At 41.2% G+C, this 20,469-nt stretch overlaps 1 protein-coding gene across 3 annotated transcripts in view; it reads left to right on the forward strand.

The window, feature by feature from the left end:
* The window catches only part of CHRM2 (cholinergic receptor muscarinic 2), a 194,697-nt gene that overhangs the window by 14,128 nt on the left and 160,100 nt on the right, over nucleotides 1-20,469 (forward strand). The window contains exon 2 of one of the 3 annotated variants that reach the window (XR_010090428.1): nucleotides 12,189-12,236. The exons of 1 other annotated variant lie outside the window; for it this stretch is intronic. The gene's annotated coding sequence lies outside the window, so the exon portion shown is untranslated. Of the gene's footprint in view, nucleotides 1-12,188; nucleotides 12,267-20,469 lie in introns of those variants that run through there. One more of the 3 variants, XM_063447571.1, reaches the window with a different exon arrangement.

Below are 20,469 nucleotides of genomic sequence, written 5' to 3' on the forward strand. Positions count from 1 at the left end.
ATCAGACTGCTTAATGCATATACACACTGCTAAATACAAACACACACATACACACACACACATACAGCAAGCATCCTTCCCTCGTTCCTCACATACTGGGGCATTGAAAGCAGACCATTAAAATCAGCATGGTACTTGCTCTCAGGACTCAGATACTGCCGCCATGCTTTCATTCCTTCTGCTATTTGTCCTGGCACAGGACAGAAGTCAGTAGCGTGTGGATGCTGCACCCTTGTGCTTTCTTGGTGTGTGTCTGTATGCCGGGCAGGCCGTGGAGGTGGCCTGGCATTTATTGAGCCATTCATTTTTGGCACTTGGCACCCATATATTGCAAATTGCTAATATTTGCTGACATGTACAGTGGGTTACCTTCCGTGGTAAGGAGTATACAGCTTAATGTGTGGTAAGGGCAAATTCAACAGAGCAAACACAGGTTATTTTTCAGATTATGGCATCAGACATTTATACATGGAATGGGTGTTCCATGCTACTTACCTGCCTGCCTAAGGGCATATGAAGTTCCCACTATGCCCACAACAAGCTCAGACATCCTGAAATAAACCAGGGGAGAAAGGCAATTTATCTCTAAAGTGAGCAAGGTGAAGTGCTTTAGGTGTGTGGAAAATTCCTTTAACTTATGCTTCACTTTCTAATATTAAACATGACACACAATGTATAATATAAGAAGTACATAGTGGGAGTTGTGGCATGTGGCTTATTGTTACACTATGTTGGCATGTGCCTAAAATGATGGATTATATGCATAGATTCAGCAGATAGCTCCAAGCTCCCAACATCTTCATTGTCTCAGGTCTCCTCCAAGTACATATCCTTCACAACAAACCCCAGAGATGTAAAGAGGGGACACCTGATCTCAGAACCTACAAAACAAATAACAGTATCAGGAAAGTTATCTCCAGTCAGTTGTAACCTCTCCTTGCCTGGGCTTTAACGCCTTATTTCTTTTTGACATAAGTCCTGGGCCCTAGCATCCTTTCTCCCCTGGAGCCGTGGCTGCCTCTGTACAGTTCTTGCCCTGCACTGCCTGCCACTGTACAGCACTAAACAGTACTGGCTGCCTGTGTATAGCACTGTAATGCCACCCTATGTCCAAACAGCACTGGATGCCTCTGTGCTGCACTTGCTGTCTCTGTACTGCACAGTGCTGGCTCTCCCACTCCATACAAGCCTATGGGGAGCACCTGTCACCTGCACAAGGTATTGGTTATTAGATATTTCAGAAGTAGCTCATTCCAAATTCGGAGGGGGGAGGGGTACACAGGAGTAATCCCAACATAGTGAGTCATTATTATGTACGATTATTATGTACGACTATTATGTGGCTATGGGACCCCTATGCTCATGGGGCACCCGGGCAACTACCTAGCGCACCCATACGTTAAAACAACACTGATTCACCCTCTGGATAATTAGATTAGTAGCATGTCCTCTACATCTGATTTAACACTCAGGAGGTTATTGAACTAGCTGTTTTGTTAGATGGAGCTGCAGTGACAGTGGGAGAACTTGTGCTGTTCCACTGGCACTGCAGCTCCATCTAACATAGCTAGTTCAAGTGTAATACCCCCAACCAAAGTAGTAACTAAGTGAGAGTACAGCAGAGTGTATTTTGTGGTGGCCATCAGAAGCACTATTGAGTGAAGACTTACTGTATAGTACCAAAGTACTGTCTCCAATGTCTGGTCTTGCTGGTGGCAGTGATGAATCCGGTGATGATAATTTTGTTTGCCCACCACTGCAGACATCGAACTTTTACCGTTGGCTCAGTAACTACTCTACTATGGGTATGATGAGTCAGAGGAATTACAAGAGGAGAGTGTGGAGAGGACAGGCAGCAGCCCATTACACGTAGAGATGGATTACCAGTTTGGGACCCCCTTCATACTTTACGTGGGGTGGTTAGCAAATTAATGGTTCTGAGAAGCTTGCATAAGCACTGGGCCCGAGGCCGTTGACTAGGGTCACCATTTGGTTAATGTTGACATGATTGCATGGAAGCATAGCTGACTTGGAGAATGTTTCCAGTTCAGTTACTTTGAACTTAAATTTTTAATTCACTTTGAATTTAATTTAAATTCCTGACAATCCTAACTTTAGTAAATAACGCTGCTAGTGATTTTTAGTTTAACATGTACCTTTGTGTCTCTCATATTGATCGTCCAGGGGTTTTCTTTTAAAGATTCCAGTTCATAGAATGTGTGAAAAGGGCAAGAGAAAAGATTAAAAAAGTGAACCAATATTTTTATTGCTCAATAAACTGTTTATTGCCTCCTACATTCCCACTGACTGACAAAACCCAAATGCCATCAGAGCCTGGAAGTGACACACATAATGGTCCTCCCAGTGTGCTGATTTATGCTTGTTTCTTCTACATCTGAATTTTAATAATGTTCTGTTTTGGGCAATGTATAATATTAGGAACTTGGGGATACTCGTTGAGAGAAGAAATCCTTTAAGTAACTCTTTTGTTTAATCTGGATCTGCACATTACCATACACACAATATTTAATAAATTAAATAGACAGTATAATATGTATGGTACAGAGCACGTCTGAAAAATAACATTTAAGTGGGCGGAAACAGGTGGCAACCTTGGCTCTGCATCAAGCAAAACAAAACCCTTGAACTGATCCCTTTCCATCAATAATGAAATTTTAAACATACCGGTATATGCAAGTTAGATTTAGCAACAGTAAATGAAGACTGTTGCTACTTTTTATTTCTTTTTTAGAATCACTATGGGTTTTTTCTGTGTGGTTTTTCTTTTTAATCATAAATTACATAGTATGTTGGGCTGTCCAAGTGCAGTAAGGGCAGTACAATTTAATAATAATTTATTAAAATCCATAATATAACCCATTCTGAATAATTCTTACATACAGCCAGCATTTTTACATACAGATGGCATTACAATGCATTCCTATAAATGCAATCAGAGGCAATCACTTAGCAGGGCATTTGACCAATTTTAGTAAATTAGCATTTACTTTTATTTTTATAGTTGGAATATTAACATACAACATAGTTCCTGCTTTGATTTGTGTTTACGTCTGCACATAATTTCAGCAACAACACTCATGAAGATGCCTGCCAGTTTTTTTTAAAATGACAGGACCTGTAGACTTCTATTTTGTACCACAAAAAAGTGCAAAAAATCAATAATTTAAAAGAAATAAAATAGCTGCTGGTACACTCGTGAAGGGAATTCCTCTCTTAAACAGCACCAAAATACCAAAATATTGCACTGATTATATCATACTATTATTTATATTCTAACACAATTATATATATTTTCTAATTTTTGTGTATGTTATTTTTAATTAAACAATCCAATGGTTTGAGTGGTTAATTGACAGTCATTCAATGTGCACTTTGTTTTGGGTTTTTCAGATGTTTTGTAACCCATCATATAGGTTTTCCTGATAATCTATACATTTGCCTACTTTTTAACACTATAGGGTAAGGAATACATGTTTGTGTTCCTGCCCCTATAGTGTTCCTTTAAGAGATCAAGTAAATGTTATCATTGCCATTCATCCTGAGACCTACACATTCACCCTAAGATCACAATAACCTTCGCATTTAGCTCACACCCCTTAGGTTATGTATATTTCACTCCATTGCCCTAATACAAAATAAATAGAAATCATTGTTAGTAGATATAGTACATTAAAAAAATGTACATGCATTTAATTATGCAGTTTTTCATTGGAGTCATTTTTAAAACCAGCTTCCTAAACATGCAGTTCTCTTGTTTGAAACCTTTACAGACCCTCCCCATCTCACCCCACCCTGACTTTCTGTGGCTGTCCAATTACAGACGTCCTAAAGCAGTTCAATGAAAAGTCTTTTCAAGGCAGATGCTCTTAGCATTTGCAGCCTCTTGAGTTTAGCTCCACTGAGCTAACCAAACCAGGTTAACTATGTAACAGGACGTGTTGTCTGCTTGAAAGCCAAGGGGGTAAAATAAGGTTAGTTTATAAAAATGTCATTTTCTACATAAATCTGCATTTGTTTTAAAATGAAAAAAACAAAACAAAAAACACTCTTCACACGAAGAGCTTTTCAACAAGCTAAAGTGCTTTACGGGTCTGGAGTATCCCTTTAGGAATCTGGCCATTAACTCTGACATTCTAAAAGTCTATGTATTCACAGAGTGTCCAGGTACTGCATGCCTATGCATCCAGTATAACCTGCGTAACACTACAAACGGCATTCATGCTGCTCCATTCCCAAACTAAAACAATCTTCAAAAACAAACAGGCATTAACTTGTAGATAAAAACGAGAGAATGAGCAGACAAGAGCAGCTAATGGGTTTTTATCCGTTGTAACAATCTAGATTTTTGTGTTTCTATGTGACCTTCAGCCTTCAAAACACCTGCAAACAGCTGCTTGTGAACATAAACTGAGTATTTATTTCACTACCTCCGGTTTGCGTTCGTCTGCCGAAAGAAAATTCCAGGTAGATATACCATAAACTACCGCTACCATGCTGTGCTTAGAATGATTCCTAGATTTTTCCAGCTGGGTAACCACAGAATGTACATTACAGTCTGAAAATAACCTAGTGGTGCTCACTGATAAAGTGTTTGAGGCAGTGTTTTACTGCACGCATTGGCAGTCTCAGTGTTCTGAACGAATTCCCTTTGCTCGAGTACAAAGCACAAAATCACTGAATGTACGGAAAAAGAACTGCAGACCACCAAATATTAAAAACATATAAAGGAGGTACACAAAACAAAGTAATTACATTAAAATGTGTCTCATTTTTTTTTCTCATTTATCGTTTTTATTGATTCATATTTGCAACACATATCATGGTATGCAGTTTATATTTCACTGACATAAACATCGTTTGCTGATAACATTTACATTGCGTCATGTAACTTGTCATATTATCAGATGATTTATCAGGCGGTTTCTGATGTGATGCATACAGCGGCGTAACATACATTTTGTTATTTTTTGTCTAACTGGGAGGGGCATGGGGTACAGAAGAGAAAAAGGAGGGGGGGAAGGGGGATCCCTGGACTCGGCTACATATCACAAGCTAGCGAGTGTTAACACATTGACTTGCACATCGTGAGGGAGTGATCACTCATTTAAATCCAATCGTACTTACTACTTGTGATGCCATTTGGCGTCTAAGTAGCTACCCAACATGCCCATTCCTTGTCATATTTTTCTGGGCACCTTTTCATCTTGCTGGCCATTTTCTCATATGCACTTATTGTATCCATTTTGTTGTTGATAATATCTATCTGAGGGACTTGCTTGCTCTTCCAAATACCGGCTAATGCTACTTTTGCCACCGTGAGTATATTTAAGATCACTTTTTTGTGAGGGTGTGTGTCTAGGTTTTGCATAACGTGTAGTAAGTATTTTTCTGGATGCAGAGGAATACATATGCTAGTCCTACGTGAGATCAAGGTTTGGATTTGTATCCAGTAGTCATCTAGTAAAGGGCATGTCCAGAACATGTGAAGCATGGTTCCAGTGTCTGCCTCGCATCTCCAGCATAGGTTCGTAGCGCCTGTGTACATACTTGCTAGCCTCTGTGGTACTAGATACCACCTCATATTTATTTTGCAGTAAGCCTCCCATAGCGAGAGGCTGCTCGATGCTTGTTTTGTATTTGCCATTGCAGACTGCCACTCTGCTTGGGGGATTTGATAGCCTAGTTCTTTCTCCCATTTTGACATGTACTGCAGTTTATCTGGGATAGTGCCTGTGATTAGCGCATTATAACAAAAGGAGAAGGGTTTTGTGAGTCTGTTCAATAATAAGTGGCTTGGTTGAAGTGCCGGAGTTTTGGTTCGAACAACTGTATGTTTGCTACGGGTTTGTATTATGTTTTTAATTCTCAAGTAGAGATACAGATCTCTAGGGTCTAATCCCAACTCTTCTTTTAAGTCAGAGAATGGTTTTACCTCGTCTCCCATCATTAGGTCATTTATTAATCTCGCTCCTTTGTTCAGCCACTTACCCATCTGTATGCCCGGGGAGTAGGCTGCTAATGTTGTGATTGGTGCTTCCCTAAAGAGTCGTGTCGGGTCCAACCCCACCATACATGGGCTGAATACCCCGGGGGGAACCAAAAAACTCGCTTTGTTTGCCAAAGCACAACATGACCAAATGCTTGACTACAATGAATGTATAACTGAAACAGATCATTGTCATAGCTACCGACAATCCAGCAAAACTGGATCCTGTGGACCCGCCCCACACTTTGAAAGCTTTCCAGAAGTTCAAATCTATTGGGCACTGTGGCAGAAATGCCTCTGCCACGTGTTCTTGGAGGGTCCTGCTTGCCAGCCTCCTGCCTCAGGGCTATGGGCTCTGCAATATACCTTGCCAAATGCCCTTTAAAAGTCTCAGTTTGTGTGATTTATGTACTTTTGTACTCCAGAAAGAGACCGACCGTTAGCCCTGTTCACATGGAACTGTTTTGGGCATAGGACCATGTGCACAGTCGGTCAAAATTATGACTTCCATGGAAATCCCGAACCCCTGAACCGATCTGGGTGATTTTTGGATATGTTGGTCCCTCAGATTGGGGCTATCAGAGGATGTGACTTTTGTGAGGTTTCTATGTGTTTTAGGGGTACTTTGGGGTGTTGTTGTATTGCATGTCTCTTATACTGAGAAATGATGTAATTATACGCTTGTGTACTCAAGTAAGGGGGAGGGATTCAGGGCCGGACTGGCCCACCGGGATACCGGGAAATTTCCCGGTGGGCCGCGGCACCTGGGGGCTGCTCTGGCAATATATGTGCCACCGGGTGGCCGGTCCGGTGGCACACACTTTGAGGGGGCTGCCCGGCAGGCGGCCGCATTGCACGCTGCAGCCTCACCGGTCCGGCGGCACACCTAATGCTGAGGGCTGAGGGAGGAGCATGTCTCTCTACCATGCTCCCTCGCGGTTCCCACAATCCCCAGCAGCATCAGTGCTGGGGATTGTGGGAACCGCGAGGGAGCATGGTAGAGAGACATGCTCCTCCCTCCCCCTTCAGCCCTCAGCATTAACAGTGCTGCCGGACCGGCGAGGCTGCAGCGTGCAATGCGGCTGGCCCCCTGACTCCTTTTAGGTGGGTGGGGGTGATGGAAGTGGGGGGGTGAATAGAGAGAGAGACAGAGGGGGGGGTGAAGAGAGAGAGAGAGAGACAGAGGGGGGTGAAGAGAGAGAGAGACAGAGGGGGGTGAAGAGAGAGAGAGAGACAGAGGGGGGTGAATAGAGAGAGACAGAGGGGGGTGAATAGAGAGAGAGAGACAGAGGGGGGAAGAGATAGAGAGACAGAGGGGGGAATAGAGAGAGAGACAGAGGGGGGGAATAGAGAGAGAGACAGAGGGGGTGAATAGAGAGAGAGAGACAGAGGGGGGTGAATAGAGAGAGAGACAGGGGGGGGGTGAATAGAGAGAGAGAGACAGAGGGGGGTGAATAGAGAGAGAGAGACAGAGGGGGGGTGAATAGAGAGAGAGACGGGGGGGTGAATAGAGAGAGAGACAGAGGGGGGAGAGTGCCACAGGGAGAGGGGGGAGAGTGAGACACAAGGGGGGAGAGAGGGGCGAATAGAGAGAGACAGAGGAGGAGGGAGAGTGCCACAGGGAAAGGAGGGATAAAGAGACAGAGGGGGGAGAGTGAGACACAAGGGGAGAAAGAGGGGCGAATAGAGAGAGACAGAGGGGGAGGGAGAGTGCCACAGGGAAAGGGGTGAGAAAGAGACAGAGGGGGGAGAGTGAGACACAAGGGGAGAAAGAGGGGTGAATAGAGAGAGACAGAGGGGTTGGGAGAGTGCCACAGGGAAAGGAGGGAGAAAGAGACAGAGGGGGGAGAGTGAGACACAAGGGGAGAAAGAGGCGTAAATAGAGAGAGACAGGTTGAGGGAGAGTGCCACAGGGAAAGGAGGGAGAAAGAGACAGAGGGGGGAGAGTGAGACACAAGGGGATAAAGAAGGGTGAATAGAGAGAGACAGAGGGGGAGGGAGAGTGCCACAGGGAAAGGAGGGAGAAAGAGACAGAGGGGGGAGAGTGAGACACAAGGGGAGAAAGAGGGGTGAATAGAGAGAGACAGTGCCACAGGGAAAGGGGGGAGAAAGAGACAGAGGGGGGAGAGTGAGACACAAGGGGAGAAAGAGGGGTGAATAGAGAGAGACAGAGGGGGAGGGAGAGTGCCACAGGGAAACTCTAGCCCTGGAGCTACGGGCTAGAGTTCACTCTCACCACTGCGACCACCAGGGATTACTGGTGGTCCAAGTGGTGAGAGTGAACTCTAGCCCCATACAAACACTGCCCACACACACCATACACATTCACACACTGCCCCCCCCATACACACACACAGACCCCCATACACGCATTCCCCTGCACACACAGCCACCCATACACACATTGCCCCACGCACCCTACACACTGAACCTTTCACACACATTGCACCCCTCACACATTGCACCACTGCTCCTATACCCTACTACAGCCCCATATCCCAGCAGACCCCAGGTAAGTTGTCAAACTGTACTTAAACGGTTTGACTACTTACTCTGGGAGCGGGTCCCGGCACTCCTGGCACCATACCCACTACACAGAGCAGTATGGGTTATTGTGCATGGATTATTTCTTTAAATAATCTATAGGTGCCCCTCCTGAGATCAGGCTCTGGATCCGCCACTGATTTATATTATATATATATATGCCTATTATATTTACACATGTATTAATGTACATTTATATATGCATAATACACTAAGAAATGTCATTGATATGTACAATATGTAATAAGCAGATATTGGCCCAGTCTTGTTGCTAGGTGCATAATCCAGCACAATAACATATTTAAAGTGAAGAATGCACCAACAGGACCTCAAAATAAACAAGATAACGTCATTTTTTACAGTTGTGCCCTACATACATTCACCATTTCAGTCCCATTACCAAGCTTTCCTTAATATGTCAAGGTAGTTGGACTGAAACATTGGTTATATGCAAAGGCACGTCTGCTTAAAATAAATCTGCACTCTTTTTTTTAAGCCTATATGTGCTTTTTTTCACGTTGGAGTAATAATTTTAATTTTAAGTTATCTTTTCTAACTCTGTATCTGCACACTATGCTGGCACGACGCATTATGGGGCTGGTAAATAATTTTTTTCCAGGGCTGCTTTTAATTCCCAGTCCGGCCCTGGAGGGATTACCCTGTTTTGTGTGGGAGTGTCCTGGACCTGAGAGCCAATGTAATTACAGTGTGTACTTTGCCATAGTCCCCTCTCAGGTCCAGTGGGGAATGCCCCTGGAATATGTTATAGTAAACCCTTTGCATGGGGACCTATAAGGCCAGTTGTGGCTGCCATTAAACCAGTTCCTCTTCACCCTCAACATAGAGCCTTGTCTCATCTGTGGAGAGGACAGCTATATTCACTCTGGGGATTGCTGTACTCCTTATACTCCTATGAATCATAATCACTAGCTCTTGTAAGAGCTATCTTGCTATACTCTCTGGAGTAGGAGAGGTCTAAAGGAATGTGCCAAACACCTAAAGCACTTCAGCTTGCTAACTTTAGGGTTAAATTGCCTGTCTCCCCATGCTTATTTCAGAAAAATTATAATTTGAAGAAAAATCGACACTTTCATAAAACATCTTTGTCACACCTACCCAGCTGTCAATCAGACAGGGTTCTCTGCCTTACTCGCATAATATTAATATTGATTTTGACTATGTGATGCTGGATAATACTGCATATGATACTGTACGTGTAGCCGTTTCTTTTTCCCTACATACATACTTGTCCCAGCCATGTGCTGCATTCCAAGTACTACTGTCCTAGATTCATCTGAGGGGTGTTCCATGAATTAATTTCTACTATTACCCTCCCTCTTTCTCTATCTATCTATCTATCTATCTATCTACCTATCCATCTATCTATCTATCTATCTATCTACCTATCCATCTATCTCTCTATCTCTCTATTATTTCACTGTAACAAATGCCAAAAGCTTTTTTATCACTTTTTATGTACATGATAAATGACTAGGATGCTTTCGGGTACAAATAAAAAGACAAATCGACTTGATATTCTAGTTTGACAAGTATTTATTTCAAGGTTATCATCTTTAAAGGGACATGCCAGGCTACAATGACCTCCAATTACTTTTTAAGTATTCATGTGATTACCAACCTTGGCAATGTCACCAGTGATCAATAATCCTGGCAATGTCATCAAGGATGGCTAGTCCTAGCACTGTCTACAAAACTCGTGTCCCTAGTGATGGCTTGCCATGACAATCTAACAAGATTTGAGATAGAGTTGCAGCTATAAGGTGGCAACTTGTGCTGTAGTAGTATCATGAAAATTATATTTTAAGTCATTCTGCTCTGTCACTTTGAATCTTTTCTTAAAGATGGAATTTTTACAAACAGCTCTTTTAAACTTCTTTTAAATTATAAACAATCAAAAGACAGAGACTACTTTGTCTCATGTAAGTGTAGACCTTTGTCAGTCTTTGGAATGGGCAAAGCTATCACTGCCACATCCTGCAATTTCCCATCTGCCATTGGAGTATCTGCCATTGACCCTGTTTTGTACTCTTGCACCTGCATAATACTAATAGTGACAACAGAAGGTGTAGCCACTAAGACCCAAAAAAGCATGGCGTCAGAAATATGGGGTAGGGAAGTATATCTCACTAACTACAATCTCTCCAGGTCATCAATATACCAGACCACAAAATGCATATTTCCATAGGTGACAGAAGCATTTAAAAGATAAAATTAACCCTGAACTAAATGCTTGTGTTCCTATATGCATTTAAAAGTATATTCTTTATTTTTTTTGGTTGTATGTGAGACAAGCTGTTTTAAGACCAGACAATACATCAGATGGAGTTCTTTTTCTATTTAACCAGTTTTCTCTTTACATTTATTAAATTGTTTTACTACTGACAAATGTGTGGATGTGGAAAGACTAAACATAATATTCAAGAAAAAAAAGCACAGTTAAAAAAATCCAACAGATGCATGCCTTGAAAAAAGTCTGGATGGAGCATATTCTTGGGAGACTATAAAGAAATCTGATATTTAAAAATTTAAAATAACATAATATGGGCCAGGGTAACCACATTTTTGTGTATGTATATATATATATCTGAAATGCTAAATACATGGGGGTTTATTTAGTAAGCACAGAATGCACATTAGAATTACACATATTAAATATACTAGTGTCTGTTGAATATGGCGCAAGAGGATTGACAAAAGAAAGCACTTGTTATCAGTACAAATGAAAAGAAAATCTATGATATGTCTGTCTATCCATCTGTCTGTCTATCCATCTACTCTCCCACCCACCTATCCAAACATCCATCTGTCCATCCAGTTAAAAAAACACTCCAGGCACCATAATAAGTTCATGTAAATCAAATTGTTATGGTGCCAAGAGGCCCTCAAGCACACTCTAACCTCAAGGGGTTAAACTGTTCTCGAACAGTTTAACCCCAAAGTAAGCCTCCAGTGCCAATCTCAACTCCCCTCAGGCCGCCTCCTGCTTCTGAAATTTCAGTTTCAGCAAGCGTGGAGTGCTGCCGATCAGGGGCGCACTGATTGGCTAAGAGTGGTCAGCTGACTCTCTTAGCCAATCAGTGACTCCCCGTTCACAAAATTAGCTTGGCAAAGGTGCGTTTCTCAAATGGTTTAACCAATTGAGGTAAGAGTGTACCTGGAGGCACCACAAGGCACCATAACAATTTCACTTTTAGGTGAAGTTGTTATGGTGCTTAAACTGTCCCTTTAATTTTCATCTGACTTCTTTTAGACTCAGACGTATGCATAATATATGCTACTATATTCACTTAAAGAAGAGTTGAATTTCAGATAGAAAACAATAAGGGATCTTATTGGATCTTATTATATATATAAATTTGTATTTGGGTCATGAATACAAAAAGGATGAAATCATACATGTGTTAAAATAAGACCACTAGGAAGCATTGAGACTTCATGATAAATATGATGTACATTTTTTTTTCATATAGCTCTGTAATAACTGAGTGTGTAACCCCTTGAGTTCCGAGTAGGTGATTTTTAAAAGACCAACTAGTAGTTCTGAAAAATGTATGCAGATATATCATTTTAAAGTGTCATGGAGTTACATTCATGTTAACTGAAATATTCTCCTCAGATTCAGCTATAAATGGAATTCCAGCTTTAACAATCATCAGCACCAACCTGCACTGTGAATTCATGTTCCAGGCTGAAGGTACGCATCACAGTATTTGATTCAGAGATCATGACGATGTACTCAATGGGGCTCTGCTCAAGTTTTTATTAATTTGGCTTTTCAACCCCACTATGCTTTTTGAGACGTTTATGCTGTGGACTGAATGATAGGGGAGAGCAGGAGAGCCCTTCCTACATTTGGTTCTCCTGCTCTCTGGCACAGAAGCCATAGCACATGCATTGTTTTTACTGTGGTTATGCCTGCTCAGCTATAACAGAATAGGAATGGACACAAATGCATTGTTATTGAAGCCAGTGTGTTGGAGTAATATAGGAGGATTGCCCTGTTTGAACAAGTGTCCACAAGCAGGGAAATTCAAATCCGAACACGAGTGTGACATAGGCAGGACAGCACGTGGGTATTACAAAAATTTAACACCGACGGAGCTGTGGACATGACGCCAAAACGAATGCAAGTATCTCAAATAACTCAATCAAATATGAAATTTATATCTATAGTTAATAATAAATTCATTCTTGGATGGGGATGTTAGTTTTACGTTAAAGTGAACCTCTCGTGGCCAATGGCATACAGTGCAATGAAGATGAACATTTTCAAACATTCATATATGAAGAAAAATAGTAACTGTGAGATAAAAACAAGAACCAAGAACTCAAGAGACTTGTATATTCAAAAAAAACTCATTTTGCAGAATGTAATTAACATCTCAATGACTCAGTGTGATTTGAGTAACATTCATATATCAGTAATCCAGCAGAGGGGGTAGATGTGAATACAGAGAAATGCTTAAAAGATCAGGGTGACTGCAAACATGTACTACATGGGAAATAAAATCAAGCACAGTGACAAGTAACCGAGCATCTTAGATGTCTCAAAAATACATTTCCCTAAGGCCTTTTAACTGCTGGCAAAATCAACGTGTCTGTGTATAAATGATAGATAATATCAAATAACTGACCATTTAATAATTAGACATTTTTACTGTGATGGAAGCTGTGTCGTAGCCTGAATTAAAGAGATAAATATGAAATATCTACGTAGATAAAACTATGTACAGACTGTACGTACGATGTACATCATCCAATTTAGCTTTTTGCTAATGAACTCTTTCCAGTATATCTTCTTCGTATGGATCCAAGATTACAATTAGACACTATTGTTCTGTGCATTAGTCACAGTTCTGCTGAGCACGCCCCAGGTAGTGAAGATTTGTTTTTTGCATTTTGCTATAATAATAACTCATGATGAGATTCAGATAGCTTCCCTCTGTAAAGCAAGCCTGCATTGAAATGTTCTGTTGACAAGATAGCAATAAATTTTTTTAAGAACCTTCACCCCAGTCATTAGGTATATCAACTTAACTCATTTTTAGTTTTCAAAAATGGTTAAGAATAGAATGGTGACTGAGTTATGCCTCACCAAATAGTCTTTTTAATGGGCTGTTAGGTGAAGTTTGAGCACCATTTTTTTTTAAATTGTCCTATTTATAGTTAAATCCCCCCTCTCGTAATATTGTAAAGCGCTACAGAATCTGTTGGCGCTATAAATGGCAATAATAATAATAATAATAATAAAGTGATGGACTGCAAATCTCCAGAAGGATAAAAATATAGGGAGGGGATTTCAAATGAAGGCCATTAAAGCATTATAGGATACTATTGGGTGGATTTATCAAGGAAATGTGGGTGCTACTCTGGATTCAAAGTGTTAAATGATTTAAGACATTAAGTTAGTTGCCATGGTGATGGTTCCCAATCAAACACTTTGCTGCAGAATAGCGTCTGTTGTTACCTTGTTAAAACTTGTGGTCCTGGTGACTGTAAGGTCACTTTAAATTTGAAATTCACTCTGAATTCCTGACAGTTATAACTTTAGTGAATAACCCTGAGAGATTGTTTAATATATATATATATATATATATATATATATATATACAGGGCCGCCATCAGGGGGTGACAACCATGACGGTTGTCACGGGCCCGGCGGCCCTGGGGGGCCCGGACTGCTCTGGCAGTTCGGGCCCCACTTTCCCTCCCTGCACACATAGATAGCGAATATCGCTATCTATGTGTGCAGCCGCGGGCCCCCGGCTTCCCTGTTACCGAAGAGGGGGCCCAGGCAGCACACAGCCTCTCCTCTTCTCCTCTCTGCTAATAAATCTCGCGAGACCCGGTTGCCATGGCAACGCTCCGCGGGTCTCGCGAGATTTGTTGGAGGAGAGAAGAGAAGAAGCTGTGTGCTGCCTGGGCCCCCTCTGCGGTAACAGGGAACCCAGGGGGCCCCACCATGCCACCAGACCACCAGGGATGGAATCTCCCCCCTCCCTGGACAAAGGTAAGCAGGGAGGGGGGAGAAACTATTTAATTAAATGTAATTTTTTTTTTTTTTTAAATATGTTAAAATGCCCCTTCCTCCCTTTCCCCCTCCCCCCAGATTGCACATTTACACACACACACACACACTACATACACTACATACACTGACACAACACACACACACTACATTCACTGACACAACACACACACACTACATTCACTGACACAACACACACACTGCATACACTGACACAACACACACACTACATACACTGACACAACACACACACTACATACACTGACACAACACACACACTGCATACACTGACACAACACACACTACATACACTGACACAACACACACACTACATACACTAACACAACACACACACTACATACACTGACACAACACACACACTACATACACTGACACAACACACACACTGCATGCACTGACACAACACACACACTACATACACTAACACAACACACACTAACACAACACACACAACACACACACTGCATACACTGACACAACACACACACACACACACACACACACTGTATACACTAACACAACACACACACTACATACTGACACAACACACACACTAACACAACACACACACTACATACACTGACACAACACACACACTGCATACACCAACACAACACACACTGCATACCCTAACAACACACACTGCATACACTAACACAACACACCCTGCATACCCTGACACAACACACCCTGCATACCCTGACACAACACACACTGCATACACTGACACAACACACACTGCATATACTGACACAACACACTGCATACACTAACAACACACACTCTGCATACACTGACACAACACACAGACACTGCATATATTAACACAACACACACTGCATACACTAACACACTCTGCATACACCAACACAACACACACTGCATACACTAACACAACACACACACTGCATACACTAACACAACACACACACTGCATACACTAACACAACACACACTGCATACACTAACACAACACACACTCTGCATACACTAACACAACACACACTGCATACACTAACACAACACACACTCTGCATACACTGACACAACACACACTGCATACACTAATACAACACACACACTGCATACACTAACACACACACCGCATACACTAACACACACACTGCATACACTATACTGACACACACTCTGCATTCGCTACACATTAACACACTCTGCATTCACTACACTAACACACACTCTGCATCCGCTACACACTAACACACTCTCTGCATTCAATACACATTAACACTCTGCATTCACTACACTAACACACACTCTGCATCCACTACACACTAACACACTCTCTGCATTCACTACACATTAACACTCTGCATTCACTACACTAACACACACTCTGCATCCACTACACACTAACACACTCTTTGCATTCACTACACATTAACACACTCTCTGCATTCACTACACTAACACACACTCTGCATTCACTACAAATTTACACACACACTACATTCATTACACTGACACACTCTGCATTCACTACACCCTAACACACACTCTGCATTTATTACACACTAGCACACACTCTGCATTCACTAAACTATGCACACACTCTGGATTCACTATACTGACACACACTCTGCATTCACTACACTAACATACACTCTGCATCAACTGTACACACAGCATCCACTACACAAACATCCTGTATTCACAGTACACACACTACATCCACCACAAATTGAAACACTCTGCATTCACTATACACAGACACTGCGTCTAATACACACACTACATCCACTACAGACACTGCATCCACTAAACACATTTCATCTAGTACATACAAACACTACATCCACTACACAAACACACACTACATCACTGTACACACACTACATCCACTACTCAAACATACTCTGTGTTCACTATACACACTGCATCCGCTACACAAACACACTCTGCATTCACTGCACAAACAGTATCTAATACACACAAACACTACATCCATTACACACGTTCTAATTCACTTCCACTATACACACCACATTCAGTCCTGCATCATTGTCAGCGGACTAGGTAGGGCGTGGGCGGGCCCGGGAGGGAGGGGGCGGGGGGGGGCCCAGACCTTGTGCTTTGTCAGGGGCCCCAAAATTTCTGATGGCAGCCCTGTATATATATATATATATAGTGAGGGCTTGCGCTCCTGGTGTAATCCTGTGGTGCCCGGTGCTGGTCTGGCAAGGATCATGCAGAAATGACCGCACTCCAAGGACTTTATAGAGATTTTCAAATAAAATGTAACTTTTATTCAATCCATATAAAAAGTCAACGTTTCCGCTCCCACATGGAGCTTTCATCAGGACAAAATATGTTTTGTCCTGATGAAAGCTCCATGTGGGAGCTGAAACGTTGACTTTTTAAATGGATTGAATAAAAGTAAAATTTTATTTGAAAATCTCTAAAATTTCTGCTATGTCTATATATATATATATATATTATATTATTAGCATATGATCAAAACACTGAAACATTTATGTAAGTGAATTAGGTTGCATTGAAGAAGCTAAACTAGGTAAAAGGCCATGCTTTTTAATAAGAGGGTGAAATTGTTAAATATAATGTAACAAAATAGTTTACAAAATAATTCTCCATAAGAAGTGGTAGAGGAAATTTAAAACACTTGTAAAGATAAACACATAATTATTCATCACGGCAAAAGTGTTGGGTACACAGGATAGCCATCCAGCAGAAGTCGTAGGAATTAAAACATTCATTGGACAGGTTTAAGGCTAAACTTGGCATAACACAAGGTTAGAATTTATAACAGACAAAAAAATGGTGTAAAATTCTGCAAATTCCTGAGTTTCTGATCAGATGGGAAGTGTCACGGCTCCCGGTCCGTGACACCACGTGACCACACCGATTGGTGAGGTCACTTAAATAATAAATAAGACTTACCTAAGTCGCGGCGGAGCACAGCCAGATCCTCCGGCACGTCCATCCCCAGTGAGCACGGCCTTCATATGGACGCCGGCCACTATAAAAGCAGCACAAGATATAGCCCTGCCTCCAGCAGGGTTAGAGGTCACGCAGACGTGCGTGTGCGGCCACACAAAGAGCGCACACGCACTTTCTGGAGTCAGGTGACCCCTGTCCACTAATGAATGGGAAGGGCTATATAATTCCATTTCTTTATTTCTCTTTGCCCTGTCGTGGTTTCCACTTCTTTGGTTATCCGAGAGCACGTTTGGTATATGGATTCCTGGTTTTTGATCTTGGCTTATTCTGATTATATTCTTATTCTGGTATCCCTGACCCTTAGGCTTTGTCTTCTCGTTTATGCTCCTGCCTGTGTCCCTGACTTTGGCTTGTTTCTGACTATTCTTTCTACATGAAATCCGACCATTCTATGGATCGGTAATACGTTTTTCTAGTTGACTTGATTCTGCGTGTTGGGCCATGACCCCCTCCTGACAGGAAGTAGGGGAATTACAAAGCACATTCATATAATAATCATTCTGAACTGTGATTAAATATGTATCGTTTCATGGTATTACTGTTTGTATTGAAGCCAAGAATGCTATTGAACTTGAGTGTCAATAAAATCATGAATAACGTCAATGAATAGATCACTTAAATATGGATTTTTGCACATAAAAGGTCAATGCATTTCAGTGTTCAGCACATACACCTTACTATCCTTAGGTATGATTCTACAAATCCAGGACTGTCTAAAATTGAGTTTTTAATAAGGCATAGTGCTATTTTTTTTATAACTTGTCTACAAAGAATAGCACTAGTGGAAATCCCAATTCTCAAGTTACTTGGGAACAAGGCTAATTTTGCATTGGCAGGGAGCACTATCAACATGAGAACACAAGATTATCCATTGACAAGCTGTATAAATAAATCAAACTGTTTTCAGCAGTTGTACAAGAATATACAAGAATCATGTCTAGCTTTGGGGTTCCTTGTTGGATAGCAATCTTTAAAGCAGTTTACCAAAATATTGCAATATGGAAAGTGGCAGCTTCTGAGAAATGTGTGCATGGGAGGATGCTGCTAGAATTAATATTGCCAGAAATTCTCAGGGTGCTTTAAAAATTATACTGAACATGGCGTAGACCTTAAAGGCTAAACACAGGGAATACATATTTAATTTTTCTGTAGCTGGTTTTATATTTAAAGGGACACTATAGTCACAAAAACAACTTTAGCTTAATGAAATAGTTTTGGTGTATAGATCATGTCCCTGCAGTCTCACTGCTCAATTATCTGCCATTTAGGAGTTAAATCACTATGTATATGCACCCTAGTCACACCTCCCTGCATGTGACTTGCACAGCATCCCTAAACACTTCCTGGAGAGTCATCTAATGTTTATCCTTCCTTTATTGCAAGCACTGTTTAATTTAGATTTTCGTATCCCCTGCTATGTTAATAGCTTGCTAGGCCCTGCAAGAGCATCCTGTATGTGATTAAAGTTCAATTTACAGAGCAGGACATAAAAGTGTTTAAGGTAAGTTACATCTGATTGAAAGTGAAACCAATTATTTTTCATGCAGGCTGTGTCAGTCAGAGCCAGGGGAGGTGTGGAAAGAGCTGCATAAACAGAAACAGTGATGTAACTGCTAAATGGCAGTGCCTTGAGCAGTAAAACTTCAGAGGCATGATCTATACACTAAAACTGCCTCATTAAGCTAAAGTTGTTTAGGTGACTATAGAGTCCCTTTAAAATTGAATCATTACTTTGGTGGAAATTCTAACACTGAATAAAACAATGAAATTCCCCTATAACCTATGTTAACCTTTATGTCATGTACTGTTCTGTTTTCTTTAAACAAATATTACACATTTAGCAATTGACACCACAATCTAATACTTAGTAACCTGTAGTGCTGTGAGCTTCCAGATTGTTATCTGACTACATCTGGGGTCTGCTACTCTGGACTTCCCCATGTATTCCCCAGACTCACCACTATAACAACCCACATTCCCACTTCAGAGGTATATATATGTATGTGTTTGAATTTTCATATAGAATCAGAGATACCCATGCACTGTATCACTCATAATTTTATGTGCAGGGTATCCTCTATCATATTGATACCCCATGCTACATAATACCTCTTTGACAGTATCCAACTTGTAATCAACTTTTGGTAATATTATATTTGATTTACAAATACCTGCCTTTTTACTAGAAGTAGAGGTCCACCCTATTTCTTTATATTGATCTGTTGGATACCATAAGCTATGCTTAAGCAGTTGGTCCTATTTTAATATTTAGTTTTTTTTCTTTTCACTACACTTTGTACTCCCATTGTCGTTTTTTTCTTATTTATCCAGTTAGGGATCCAAATGAAGTTATTTCATATTTTTTCTTGCTCTCTTGAAAATAAGGCAATTTGTACCTACTACTGGGCTTTAAGCCTGTAATTAGGGTACTTGGACTGGTATCGGGCTTGCTCCTTTGCAAATCATGCAAATCATACCCTACAACCATTACAACTTCGGTGAAAGTTTTCTTCCTTTCAATGTCGCTGTACTTTTCCCGACACTACAATCTAGTTCAGCCATGACACAGTCAAGGCACACATTGCATTGGAGGAGGATAAACAGAAACAATGTTTCTGGTTTTCCTCCTCCACTTACTATTTTCCCTCTTGGCCATTAATTATCTCCACCTCCATGAAGGTATGTGATCCAAGTTGTGAAAAAGGTCTCTAAATAGAAAATGTGTTTGTAACAGTGACTGACAGGGAGCCAAAATGGAGGTGCTCAGTTACAAGATTGAGGTAAATACAGCTCATTGATTACTACAAAAAATTGATTACTAAAAAAAATTCATACTTCAGAAACACATATTTATTAAATAAGTGGTGGT

The sequence above is a fragment of the Pelobates fuscus genome, chromosome 3 (genome assembly GCF_036172605.1).
Source record: "Pelobates fuscus isolate aPelFus1 chromosome 3, aPelFus1.pri, whole genome shotgun sequence".
NCBI classification, from domain to species: domain Eukaryota; kingdom Metazoa; phylum Chordata; class Amphibia; order Anura; family Pelobatidae; genus Pelobates; species Pelobates fuscus.